Here is a 14,970-nt window from a genome sequence, read left to right as displayed (position 1 = left end):
TATGGGGGTATGGCTTAGAGCATCACAATTGTCAGTGCGAAAGTTTGTTGGATATACTCCTGGCTTTGGGTCTCTGGGTTATTGGAGGACATGGCAGAGGGAAGTGGAAGATGATCAGTGACCCCATTGCTGGGAGTAGCATGAAACTCAGTGACAGTTATCCTGCTACAAAGTATAAGGAACGGTTATTTTGTGACATTCAAAATGTGAATCATGGTCTTCAGACAATAACTGTCATAACGGCTACCAATGTGGACAAACAGTTCTCAACACTGCCAAGTTCGTGTGATTCTCCTTCTAGCTTGAAGAAGAAAAGTGTAATAATGGATGACATTCTGTAGAAAATTGGTACTAATTCTATGCCTCTTAAATCAATATTAAAATATGGTGGTGTCAGTGTTGCTACAACTCAGACTATGGATAATGGCCTCGATATTCCATTGAAGGTATCTCAAGTTTCTAAGCAAACAAGTGAGGTATCTACTGATACTATACTAGCACTCAATGTTTTTTCTGATAAACAGACTAGGTCTTGGAAGAGAAGAGCTAGACTACTGAATAATAATCAACGATTTGAGACATCTCAATCTAAATGTACGAAAAGAAAAGTTGGGGAAGTAAACACTCGCTTGTCTAAGAAAATGGATGTTAAAGTATAGGTTGACAAAATGGATCTCAAATATCTTCTTGATCAAACGGTGGAGGCTGCTAGCTAGCCCCGCTGAGCATTATGAATATCATAAGTTGGAACTATCGAGGGCTCAGGAACCCTCACATAGTTCGTGCCCTTCACCAGTTGGTGAAAGATTATAATCTTGACATTCTATTTCTTATAGCAACAAAATCTCTGAGAAATAGGATGGCTAGGTGGTCGTTACATTTTGGTTTGACTAATGTTTTCACAATTTATATTGTGGGTAGTCGTGGAGGTTTAACATTGTATTGGAAGTCTGAGATTGGTTTGGAAATACAAAATTATTCTTACATCATATAAATGCTACAGTTACTGATGTTGGCACTGATATGGTGTGGAGGCTTACTAGTTTTTATGGTTGTCCTGATGTCTCAAAGTGTGATGAGAGCTGGCAGCTGTTAAAGGTCCTAAAGGATATACCTCTTCTTCCATGGTTATGTATTAGTGACTTTAACGAGATCCTTTGTCAAATCTGAAAAGTTTGGGGCAGTGTGCAAATCTCCCTATCAAATAAAAAAATTTCAAAGCCTTGGATGATTGTGAACTGAGTAGTCTTGATTATACCGGCCCGAGGTTTACATGATGCAATAATAGAAGAGATTCTACTTTTACTAAGGAGAGTATGGATGGAATGGTTGCCAACAAGGAGTGGGTTAACAATCATTCTCATATTGTTATCAACTTGTAGTTCAGATCATTATCCACTTTTGATGAGACTAGGAGAACAAGATAAGGTGGAAAGAAAGGTGAAGCCTTTTAGATTTGAAACAAGTTGGACTTTATCTAATGGTTGTGGTCAAATTGTTGAGAATATCTGGTATGCTGATCAAACAAATACATAACAGCTTCATGTTGTACAACAGAAATTAAGAAGTTGTCGAGTGCATTTTAGAAGTGGAAGATTGATACTAGAAACACAGTGAAGAAGGCAATAAAAAAAAGTGTACTTCTCTCGTAATACCAAGATTAGAGTGATGTTCTAAATGTGAAGGCTGTTAGACAACTTTGAAAAGATACTGTTGATTTATTAGAAAATGAAGAAATAGCATGGAAACAAAGGCCAAGCAACAGTGGCTAAAGCATGAGGATCAAAATTCTAAATTTTTTCATCATTGTGAAAATCAAAGAAGAAAGGTGAGCCATATAAACAATGTGGAAGATGAAAGTGGAAGATGTTTTCATACCCAGAATGATCTCGGTAAGGCTTTTACTAATTATTTCAAATCTGTTTAGGGTACTTCACATCCGACAGGAATTATAGACATACCAATAGATTCACCGCACAAGTACCTAGGGAATTCATTGTTTTATTAGTGTTGAACCCAAGGTTTCAATCCTCATATACATATCTACATATGGATTTTGATGATAACAAATAAATTCAAGCATAAAGGAATCTCAAGCTCAAATTATCTACATAATGAAGCTAAGTACATCAACAAATAAAGCATGACCAAGAAAAGGAATAAGCTTACAAATAAAGCTATTAGAATAATTTTGTAAATCTCTTGATAAAATTCGAAATTGGATTAAGGCTCAAAATTAATAATTTCTCATAAAGTATAAAATTGCATTTTGTACATGTGCATGACATATTTGATGAATAAAAGTTTGAATTTTGAAACTTTGAAAGATGATTGATTGTCATCTTTCACTTGTGTATGTTTTGTTTGAAACTTTTCAAAAGTGAATAATGTTGTTTTTGACAATTTCAAGGAGAAAAAACTTTAATTTGAATATTTTGAAAAGTGAATGATGTTGTCTTTGACAATTACGAAACGTTAAATTTTGATTTAAATATTTTGAAAAGTGAATTATGTTATCTTTGACAATTTCAAGAAGGAAAAACTTTACTTTCAATATTTTGAAAAGTGAATGATGTTGTCTTTAACAATTGCGAAAAGTAAAACTTTGATTTGAAAATTTTTAAAAGTGAATGATGTTGTCTTTAACAATTACGAAAAGTAAAATTTTGATTTGAAAATTTAGAATAGTCAATGATGTTGTTTTTGACATGTGAATCTTTTTAAATTTGAAAATGAAGTCTCATATGCCTATAAATAGATCATTTGAGATCTTCAAATTTAGAACATATTGTTGCAAGTTTTACAACATTCATTCAAAACTTTTAATTTCTTTTCTTCGCATTGAGCCTTAACCCTTGTTCATTTTGAGAGAGATAATTTTGCGCTGTATTGTTTTTATTCCACTCATTGAGGAGTGTTTTCTAATAACCTACCTACTATAAGCTCTTGTATAAGTAAAATGGTGTCTATAACCCTTGTGTGTGTAAAAGGTGTTCTACACAGGGAATAGCATTGAATCACCATGTCAAAGGTGATTGTAAGTGTAGAGGGTGTTCTACATGGATTCTTTGTAACGGTACTGCTCAAAGGTATAATAGGTATCTATCTCCACCTAAAGGAGATTAGATAGTGAATTTGAAGATTTTTAGGGGGTACCTTAAGGCAAGAACGTAGGCAGTGAGGCTGAACCTCGTTAAAATACTAAGTTTACTTCTCTCTTACCCGTACTCCTTATATTTGCTGGTACGTCGTATTTTGTTCATATATTATATTATGCATTGGGTTTATATCTGTTAATTTTTAAACATAATCCAATTCACCCCACTCTTGTGTTAGTCATCTGGGCAACAAGTGGTATTAGAGTGAGGGCTCTTTTTATTAGATTAACTATCTTTTGAGTTAAGATCTTGTGGCTAACATTGCTGCTACATTTAGTGAAAGTCAATCTAGCAGTCGGCCTCCACTATTTTACGGAGACAATTATGCATCCTGGAAAGCTAGAATAAGAATTTTTCTTCAATCTTAAGGTCAAGAAATTTGGAGATGCGTTATAAATGGATATTATATTCTAACAAAAGTTGTTGATGGAGTAAAGGTCAAAAAGGAAGAAAAAGAATTCGATCGTGAATACGATAGAATTACAACATTGAACTCAATGGCTATAAATCTCCTATATAGTACTCTCGACGGGAATGAGTTTAATAGAATAATGACTTGCAAGACAGCAAATGAAATTTGGGATAACTTGGAAATTACTTATGAAGGAACTTCGCAAGTCAAGGAATCAAAAAATTATATTCTTACTAATGAATATGAAATGTTTAAAATAAATGATGATGAATCTATTTCAATTATGTATACTTGTTTTACTAACATTATAAACAGCTTGACAGCTCTTGGTAAGGCTTATTCCAGCTTGGAGATACTAAGAAAAATTTTCAACTCTCTACCAAAATGCTGGGAATCAAAAGTGACGGCGATTCTTGAAAATAGAGACCTTAAGAAACTTGAAATAAATGAACTCATCAGGTCACTTACCACCCATGAGTACACATTGAAAAAATGAGAAGAAGGAAAGCCAAAGAAGAGTTTGGTACTTAAAGATGTTCCTTATGAAAGCGAAAGTGATGAAAATGAGGAAATTGATGACAAAGATGAAGAACTTAAGATGATAACAAGGAGAATTAAGAGATTTTTAAAGAGAAATAAAGTTCCTTCAAGAAAATCCTCCACAACTTTTTCCAAAAAAGATACAGATAAATATGACTCTTTAACTTGTTACAAATGAAATAAGCCAGGACATATCAAGGGGGATTGTCCTCTGCTGAAGAAAGATCGAAACAAGGGCAAGAAAGCATTGAAAGCTACATGGGATGATGATTCAAGCAGCTTAGATAGCGAAGCAAGTAATGGAGAATCTGCAAATCTTTATCTTATGGCTAAAGACGACATTGAAGTAACAAATCTTGACAATATCGAAAATTCTTCATATGAAGAATTGCAAAATATCTTGGAAGAAGTATATGAAGAACTTGAGAAATTGGGTATCAAATATACTACTTTGAAAAAAAAAAATCTTCTTTAACAAACGAAATTGATGTTTTAAGAAAAAAAAAAACATCGTTACGAAAGATGAAAATCATGAGTTGAAAAAGAAAGTGACTGATTTAGAAAAAAAAGTCTGCCAACCTCTGGTTTGTGGGTCGCACACCACACTCTTGATGTGGTAAACCCGATTCTTCACCTACGTCACGGTTCAGTTGCCCACTTCTCTCAGACTTCTCTCACTTGCCTCCCTACTTCTCCCTTTTCTCATAACCAAGACAATGAGCAGACTGCCTCTTCTCCCAAATCTCCAGCACGCAGATGCCCACCCCAGCCAGCATCCCAGCAACAAATAACTCCCCCTCAACCCAGCCCCCTTCATGTCTCTCACCTATGAAACCCTAGAAGATTTCTTCCTCACCTCTCACCCTAGCCCCTTCTTCACTTCTCTCACACTTGAAACCCTTGATCCTGCTCTAAAACTCCATATGGTGTGTTGAGCTTCTATTACAAACTCCATACGTCGAACACCAACGCTCAATCCATACAGATCTGCCTTCTCACATCACCGTAACACACGTTAGGCATTTGTTCCAAAATAAATTATACGAATTGGAGATGATTTACTTTTATGTGACTATATAGGCTAAGTATCGTTTCTTTTCCTTTTTTTTTTTTTTTTTTAGGTTTTTATGGTTGTTGAGAAAAAGGGGGAAAATTTGGTGGGGGGTATTGTTGGAGCTAGGATTCGTGGTTATTTAGATGTGGAAAATAGAAAAGGTTTACCTTTAATAAAGTCTATCAATATATAGTTTGCAACACACCCCATGAGTTGTTTGGTAGCTAAGAAACCAAAAAAAAAAAAAAAAAAAAAAATTATGGTTACTGCAAGATGGAGCGTATTAATTTTTTAATAAGTTAAGCCTTATTAACGATCGAAAGATGGTTGCTTAGATTATCACCATCATCAATAACATTATCATTTGCATGTCGTGAATGGAAAGTATTTAATTTTAAGGTGGCCTGGATGTTTCTCTTCCTTTTGTTGGTTTAGGAGAGAAATGAGGAAAATTTTGGTGACTAGAGCTTAAATTATATGTTGAATAGATGTAGGAGTTGATGAAAAGCTCACATTTTAGAGGTTGGTGTAATTGTTTGGTCTGAAGAGTTAAACTAATCTTTGAATGTTTTGTTTGGATGCTTTGGTAGTGATGATATATTTTATCAATTTTGTAAATTAAATTTAATGCCTGCTTTAAAGAGTTTGGTTTGATAAGATCTCTACATTTTTCAAGAGTTTTCATGTGTTTTGGTATCTTGTAAATGGACTTTAAAACTCTACATTTTTGGTTTATATTCTTTTCATTGCATTCCTATTAATAAGTTTGGTCTATGAACAAGAGGGGAGTTGCTTTGTTGTGGATGTTCAAGTTTCTTATTGATTTATGCAGGAAATGCCAATTTTTTGGTGCTGATATATTATTGGCTTGAGTGTCAAGTTATAGGTAGAAGGATAAATTTTCAACCTTTATGTTTACCTTGTTCTTACCTTCTAGCGACATCTCGTCAAATGGTGGTTCTTTTCCATTTGTTTGATACTTATTTCATTCTTTATATTGTTGGATATTGCTGCATGATCCACAGCTTGCTTAATTAATTGAGACAATATAAAAAATTGCAAAACAAAGCAGTGAAATTACTTCAATTACCCATTCTCATGCTACTATATATAGGATGCCATGGATTCTCTGATGAGGGGAAGGACTGTTCTTGTCATAGCACACAAGTGTTCAACAGTCAAAAGTGCACACTGTGTTGCTGTTATATCAGATGGTCAGATAGCTGAAAGTGACACCCACAAGAAGCTACTCAGCCAGGATGGAATATACACTGCATTAGTAAGGAGACAATTACAAGCCTCAATTACTGCATTGCAGTTTAAAATTGTAGATAAAACTACAGGAAGTAGGAATGAATCAAAATAATAGGTGAGGTCAAATTGTTTGAAATTCCAATGTTGGCTTCTCCTGCATGCTTGTTGTGTAGATCGCATAGATGAAGTTCTTGGTCTTAAATTATTATCAAGTCCTCTTCCCACCTATCGTGCTAGTTTGAAATGTAAAGAGATTGTACGGATCATAACATGTATGCTATATGCTGTATGCAAAGAATTATGGCAACTTATTATGCTAAATCCATAGACACCATCACCTATTTACACATGATAGGTGGTTATTTAAATGGCGAAAGATTTACAAAGAAATTCTTATATTTAATCTGGTTTGAGATCATTTTCTTATGACTGCGAGTTTGCATTTGGAAAGATTTCTCCCATCCCAAATACTTGCAAATGGCAATTTGTCTGGTCTAAGATGGCAAAAGCTATACCCGATAATTGAGCTAAAAAAAATAACAAATGATTCAATTGCATTTATTTCGGGAAATGAGGCAATATAGAAAAATAATGCAAACTGGCAAGCCAAACTTACAACCAATTAGTATGCAAGAATAAAATTTTGCTACGGAAGACTTCTTTAGTCATACAACTCTCTCTCTCTCTCTCTCTCTCTCTCTCTCTATATATATATATAAATAGTTTTTTTTTCCTTTTTAAACTATGCTTTTATTTAATAATTGGCCGAGATAGAGAGATGAATTAGCAACTCCACTGAACCAAATAAAATCACAAGGCACTTGCCGGCTGGTTTTAACTTACAAGTATTGGAATCTAGCACCTATGATTATTGCTCATAAAAAGAAAATTAACGAGCGACAACAAACGTGGAGTTCTAGCACCTGAATCATCTTGGTATGGTGGGAGAGGTAAAACAGAATGTATTCAATCACTTTCAGCACCTAGCATAAACAAACAAGAAAAATTATATTCATCAAATTTGTAGAAGTAATCCGAAACGTGTACAAGAAAAATTACATCCATCAACTCTAACATTCAAAACTACATTCATCAACTGGCAAATAATTCTCCAACTAATCTATAACCCATAATTCGCCTATCCATTCACATCCATCTATTCTTAAAATCAAAATAATTAAACCAAGGTTGGATACAATAATTCTCAAACCAATACAAACGGCAAAATACCAAGTTTGAATATAACCCAATGCCAAACAGATTATACTACAAATTCAAACATCTCAAAGTTCTTTAACTTCCAATTTGTTAGCTTCAGTGACCGAGTTTGGTCCATAAAATATGCATTATCAAGTGAGCATCAATCCTCTCGTTGGAAAGCAAGCCTTTGAACTTCTCGTGTCATTGCATGTCGAAGCTTCATCGTACATGTATCAACAAAGGGAAAAAAGTCATGACAATAATACATACATTAACAACTACTTATATACCTGTAGCTACAACCGCTAAAAAAAAAACTCATTTACTAATATATAACACTAACAACTATGCAAATTCATGAGGATTGATTTGTACAAAGTTCCAAGTGGCACGTACGACATATCCTGAAGGTATTAACAATAGAAAATTAAAACATTGAATTCGGAGAGCAGCCCATATTATTCTTTCATATGTATCAATCAAATCTAACCATGTGCCTGTTCAAGCACATTATTATTCATTCTTTCATGGTGGAATATTTTTCTTTGTTCCATATTTGTGACCATTGTTATAATTTCTAATACCTTTTGTATCAATGCTGAATTGGTCTTTAATTTTGTGACAAAAAATCAAAATAACATTCCAAGAATCTAATACCAAACATATCTAACAAATTTTTATCAAAAAAAAAAAAAAATTCATTCTCACCTGATCACTTTCACAAAATATAAAAGTACACCCATGAATTTTAGTTATAGAATTATACAGTGCTTTCTATTTAACAATACACAATATAATCCATCTCCCTTGCTAAGTGTTAAATCATATCCACAATTTCAAGCGAAATGAAAATGAAAATAATCATGTTCCTTGGAAACAATTTTATAAGAAATCATGCTTTTAATTTACTTAAAAGACAAAACCAGCAATCATTAAAAGACAAATTTCTTCAGAGGATGGAACCACACAAACAAGTAAATATGAGCAATAGGTAACTCAAAGGAGCTATATCTGCAATTGACATATATCAAACACCAACACTTTATACAAGTTTAGACGGAAGCATAATACATGCCAAACACGTCCGTATGCAGTAAAAAGAAAAATGTTGAAGATAATTTGTAGTTTGGGTTTCTGGCTTACATGGTGGAGGCACACCTACATACATACTGTGATGGGCTAAAATGCAAGTAATGAAATACTTGAGAACCAAAATGCATAGATGTACAAGAAAAACAACCTAGGCATGTGGGAGATCACTCTGTACAAAAATTGAATTATTGATATTTTTTGTTGGGTCAAATCTTTACTGGAGTACCTAATCTAACTCGCTTAAAAATTTTGGTACCATCTCCAAGTAGAATGACTATAACACAAACACCAGATTCAAATTGTTCAATAACTTCTTTTTCTCCATTCCTCATTGTTGAAGAAACCATGAATCTCACCCAAAATTAGCAACTATTAAAAGATCCAACAAACACAAAGCCACAGATTCAAGAAATACAAAAACACACAATAGACAGGATGATGGGAAACGAAAACGGAATGGAGACCGTATGAAAGAGAACATTGGGGAGAGGGGGAAGTTGGGGGGGGGGGGGGGGGGGGGACGTTGGGGGTTGACGATGGTGGGAGGGGGGACGCAATGGGGGAAGGGGGATGCGAGGAGGAGTGGGGAATGATGGGGGGAAATGCAAAAATTAAAACCTACTTTTTGTAACCCACGTTTTGTTTTATTAAAAAAAAATAATTTCCATGTAGGCAGTGTGCGGAGGTTGCAGCAAAGGGGAGGTTGTATAGCAAATCTCGATTTAGAAAAGATTGTTGAAAACTTTACAAATGGAAAAACAAATTTTTAAAAATTTCTTAGTAGTCAAAGATGTGTTTTTGACAATGCGGGCTTGGGATATATGCCGAAACAAAAATATAAACCTTATAAAAACTTGTTTGATAATCATTCTAAATCAAAGTCCCAGTATTCAAAATTCTTTCCATAAAAGTAAATTTTTCAAAGAAATATACTATTATAATCACTCAAGTTCTTCGTATATGTCACATGCAATTTGTAATTTTTATAATAGAAATGGTCATAATTATTATGTTTTTCCTATTAGAAGAAAACATATAATGACTATTAGGGCTAAATGGGTGCCTAAAAATCTTGTTTCTTCTTATGCATGAATTCCTCCATAAGCAAAAGCAAATGATTTTTAGATAAGTGAATGTTCAAGACACGTGACATTTGGATCATCAGGCAAGATCATCAAAACTTAATGCAAGATGCAACCAAACAGTGAAAATTTGTGAAAGATCATCCAACGGAACAAATTCTATGATAACCTTCATGAGGTGTAAGTACTCGATCATCTCTTAGAAATGTTTGCAATCATACTGTTTTTTTTTTTTTTTTATCTTAGATTGAACCCAAAAATATTGATGAAGCACTTCTTGATGAATATTGGATTCTAGCTATGCAAGAAGAGCTAAATCAATTTGAAAGAAATGATGTTTGGACACTTATTCCTAAACCCAAAAGTCATACTATTATTGGAACAAAATGGCTTTTTAAAAACAAGAAAGATGAGGCCGGAGTCATCACTAGAAACAAGGCTCGGCATGTAGCCCAAGGTTTCAATCAAAAAGAAGGAATCAATTATGATAAGACATATGCACCAGTCACTAGATTAGAAGCTATTCGAATGCTACTTGCTTATGCTTGTTATAAAGATTTCAATTTTTTTTTTCAAATGGATGTTAAAAATTCTTTCTTAAATGGTTTTATAAATGAAGAGGTATAAGTTGAGCACCCTCGAGGTTTTGAAAATCATATTTCTCCAGAGTCATGTTTTCAAGCTCATAAAAGCACTATATGGACTCAAATAAGATCCTAGAGGTATGAGAGACTTTGTGGTTTCTTGATTGAAAAAAGATTTTTCAAAAGTAAAAAATCGACATAACCCTTTTCATTTAACACAAAAAGGATAATATTCTTTTGATTCAGATTTATGTGGATGATATAATATTTAATGCTACTAATAAAAATATGTGCTAAGTTTTTGCTAAGAGTATGTAGGAAAAATTTGAAATGAGCATAATGGGAGAACTTAATTTCTTACTCAGATTGCAAATCAAGTTTGAAGTAGGTTGGAATACCAATGAGCTCATCCACCAAACTTGATAAAGAAGAAAGCAGTAAGCTAGTGAACTCGAAGGTATATCGAGGTATGATTGATAGTTTATTATATTTGACAGCCAGTAGACCAGATATTATGTGCATGTTTTAAATCATCTCTAAAAGAATCTCATTTGATTGCAGTTAAGCGCATTCTTAGATATCTTGCTAGTACAATAGACCTAGGGTTATGGTATCCTAAGTTCACTTCTTTCAATATAATCAGCTACTTAGATGCAGATTAGATATCATTTTATTCAAGATCATGTGCAGAAGGGCGATATTGTACTAAAATTCACAAGCACAGGATCAGTTGGCAAGCATTTTCACAAAATCTTTAGCAGAAGATAGATTATGCATGATTAGAAGACAAATTAGAATGGTGCATACCATGAATATTTGTCAAACATTTTTATTTCATTATCTCAAATGACTTACAAAAACTTGAGACTTTTAGCCTCAATTTTCAAGCGTTTTTGCTCTTCATACATCAACATATTATCCTTATCTAAAGGAGTAGGAAGTCAAAATGATAAGACAAGTAAGGATTTTAAATCCTTATTCTCCTGCTTTAAGTCTCTTATTTTTTTGTTAGACTCATGAACAAGTTGTTGAAATTCATAAATCTTCTCGCTAAGCTTTTCAACCTCACGAGTTCTGGACTACAATCTGTGACGCCCCGACTCCCACATACAAAAAACAAGGGAATCGTGACGTCAGGATGATGACAACACGGTCACGCATCCCAACGAAATGTGCTCAAGTGTGTGTGCAACATGCAAAGGTGCACAATAAAAGTCGCAGCGGATAATATAAATAAGTCAACTAAGTACCAGAAATTTAAATACAAATATTCAACACAATTTATCTTTAAAAATTATACAGTCATCCCAAATATAATACAAAAGGTAAATACATAAATTGATAAAAACATAATTCACTAAATAGGAGCAATCCCAGATCACTCCACCAACGGAGCCAAGCTAAGGCTCGTCATCATCATCTGCATCAAAATCTGCGATACCATAAAATGGTACCACAGGTAAGTATAAACCAAACAACTCTTGGGATAAAAATACATTAATGCAACCAACAATATGACAAAATACATTTGGTCATAAAATACCATTTTTCCCAGAAAAATGATTATTTCCAACACACGCCAAAAATTCCATTTTGGCCCAAAATATCCGTAAAACATTTTCCCAGAAAATGATTCACACAAACAACCCATTTATCGGACACTGTAGGCGGGAATCGCAGGCAGGACTCTACCACCATCCCTGCTTACCATCATCCCTACAGTTCCTTTACACACAATAAATACTTAACAGAGCACTGTAGGCGGGAATCACAGGCGGGACTCTACCACCGTCCCTGCTTACCACCATCCCTACCGCGTGCACCATAGGAGGGAATCGCAGGCGGGACACAACCACCATCCCTACCGCGTGCACCGTAGGCGGGACTCTACCACCATCCCTGCTTACCACCATCCCTACAGTCTCTTTTCCTTTTACTCACATGAGAATCCAATTCCAATAAACACATGAACATGTATGCAATCATGCGAAAACCCAATTTTCTTTACAAACATGATCATGCGTGCAATATGCGATGTACATGAACAAGCCATAACCAACAACCAACAACCACAATTCACAATGCAAACAAACACACAACAACTCCGTCCACAATTCATCCGACCCCCGAAACTCCTCGGACTCAGTCCGGCAAAACAAACCAATTCACAGATAATATGTGTTAGTGCAAAAATATATTTAAATCACGAAAGTTCTTTAAGGAAAATACTTACAGTGCAATATAACAATTTCTGAAGGATCACGAAGTTGAAAAAGGCGACGTTTGAGCAACACCATAGTGTAAAATACACTGTGGCCGTGGGTCACAAATACCAACTTTCAAACGGAGGCAAACGAAGACCCAAGATTGATAGGGTAGGGCCTAGGGAGGTCGGTGAAGCCAATGGTGGTGGTGGTTTGCCGTGGGTGGGGCGAAATGGGTGGTAGAAGACCAAAATGCCCAAATCGGAAATGTAGATGGTGGAGCTTCATCGGTGGCGGATCGGAGGTGGGGTTGGGTGCAATGGGTTGCCAAGAGGTCGGGGATGAAGTGGTAGGAAGATGGTGGCCAATGGCGGTGCGACTGCGGCGCAACGGCGGAAAGAGTGCTGCGGCTTCGTGGGCTTCACGGGGGCTAACGGCGGCACGAACGGAGGTGATATTGGTGGGGTAGGACGGCCGGCGGCAGGGGAATGCAAGGGACCGGGCAGTGTCGACCACCGCCGACGGACAGCGGGGCTGGGAGGGGACGTTAGAAACGGGCGGAGGAGAGTAGAGAGAGAGATCGCGCGGGAGAGAAGAAACCGAAGGAAAATAAGGAGAAAAAGAAAAAAGGGAGGAAAAGAAAAGGAGAGAAAAGAAAAAGAGGGGAAAAGAAATGAGGTCCAATCCTCATAACTTGGGTCACAAAAATGATCCAACGGAGATGATTTTAAAACCACAAGTTAAATAAAATAATTTAAACGTAATGGTAAAGTCAAATTGAAATAATTAAATCCCACAGTAATTAATTTAAATATTAAAAGCAATTTAAATGCATAACAATAAATAAATATTAAGAAAGCACATAAAAATTAATTTTCACCAAATTAAAATCATAGAAATAAACTTACTAAAAATCCAACAAATTTTAAAATAAGAGGATAAATTTTTGAACAATAAAAAAAATAATCCTTCAGTAAAAATACACTAAAATATGGGGTGTTACACAATCGTCGAAAAAAAGCAACAATAGATGATGAGTATCGAGTACTGAGACTCACTAGTTCATAAATGGCGTCATCATCTGACTTGTTAGTAAGATTATTCTCATGCTGCATCATAACACCTATGGTGGATGTAGAAATAATTGATGGTCGAGATGCAGAATACCTCATATAATGAACAAGGGAATTGTTGGAAGAAGATTGTTGAGCCATTAAAGAAAAAGCTTAGAGAGCGAGAATGCAGATGGATTTCAGAGAGCAAATAAGAGTTGATGCAAATGAAATGAAACTTAAGACTGATTTTATAGGGATGGAAACGAGAACAAGATAAGCTATCAGATTACAAGATATGCAGGGTGCATATTTTATTTATCTAAACCAACGAGATTAACTGCAGACTGTCCTTATGTTTGTCGTTAACGCTGAACCTCTGCTGTTAACCGCCGATGTTCACTTTGTATTTGTACCCCCTCTCGTTCCAGCTCCTTTTACGTGTGGTTGCAAGTCATGAGCATACCAGTCCACAAATTTCTTCAACTCCTTATTTTATTATTTTAATATTTTATTATTTCTCCTTTTATGAGTAAGCCTTTGTTGCAACTTAGATATTTGATTTTTAAACTGATCAACCTCACTCACCTATGACAGTAACTTCCGAGACATGGTTGTAATAGCGGCAGCATATTGAGCACTAAGCATTCTTGATCATATAACAACCTCAGCATCAGTCCTTATAGAAAAGTGCATCTCTGCTCCTATTATGGTGTTGATGGCCTCAAGAGAGAAAATTACTGGTTAAGGCATAAAGGGTTCCTGATTTAAATCTAGAACATTATTAGAAGAATGTTGCTCGACCATAGTATCGTTCTGGATAAACAAGAAACTAGGTCAATAGGCATTGTGAGAATTTGTTATGTGGGTAGTGATGACTTACATAATTTCTTATATTTTATCACTTCTTAACTTTAAAATTTAGTCTAATTTTATTTATTTTTGTTAATTTTAGACTTCATTGTAGTCATTTAAATTTATTTTAGATTTGAAGAAAATAAAGATGCAAATTTTACAAGCCTATCGTCTAGGAACTCATTCTCATTTAAATGAAGAATTTGGCACTTTGAAAAATAAAACTCAAATGTAGAGGAACGGCACGCACCAGCAGGTTGAGAAAAATAAAGCTACGTAAAATAGAAGGAGCGTTAGACGTTGGATATATACGGGGGGCTTTCCTTTTAATTTTATAAGCTGGTGGTTTGAATGCATGAGAGACGCAGGGCTGGGATTTTCTGGGCTCTTGAACGGATATACACAAACTCGAGTGGTTTGACTTGGCGAGACGCTTGCATGCGTGCAATACAGGCCTTCGGGATTTGCATGCGGGACGCAAGG

At 35.1% G+C, this 14,970-nt stretch overlaps 1 long non-coding RNA gene across 1 annotated transcript; it reads left to right on the top strand.

Moving 5' to 3' along the window:
- Positions 1 to 4,702: 4,702 nt before the first annotated feature.
- LOC121240958 lies at positions 4,703 to 6,732 on the top strand. Its single transcript, XR_005935604.1, has 2 exons — positions 4,703 to 5,115; positions 6,279 to 6,732. It is a non-coding gene; the product is annotated as an uncharacterized LOC121240958 (long non-coding RNA).
- The last annotated feature ends 8,238 nt before the right edge of the window (positions 6,733 to 14,970 follow it).

The sequence above is a fragment of the Juglans microcarpa x Juglans regia genome, chromosome 7S (assembly GCF_004785595.1).
Source record: "Juglans microcarpa x Juglans regia isolate MS1-56 chromosome 7S, Jm3101_v1.0, whole genome shotgun sequence".
NCBI lineage: Eukaryota > Viridiplantae > Streptophyta > Magnoliopsida > Fagales > Juglandaceae > Juglans > Juglans microcarpa x Juglans regia.
Note: the sequence above shows the minus strand (reverse complement) of the source record. Positions and strands in the feature narration are given on the sequence as shown.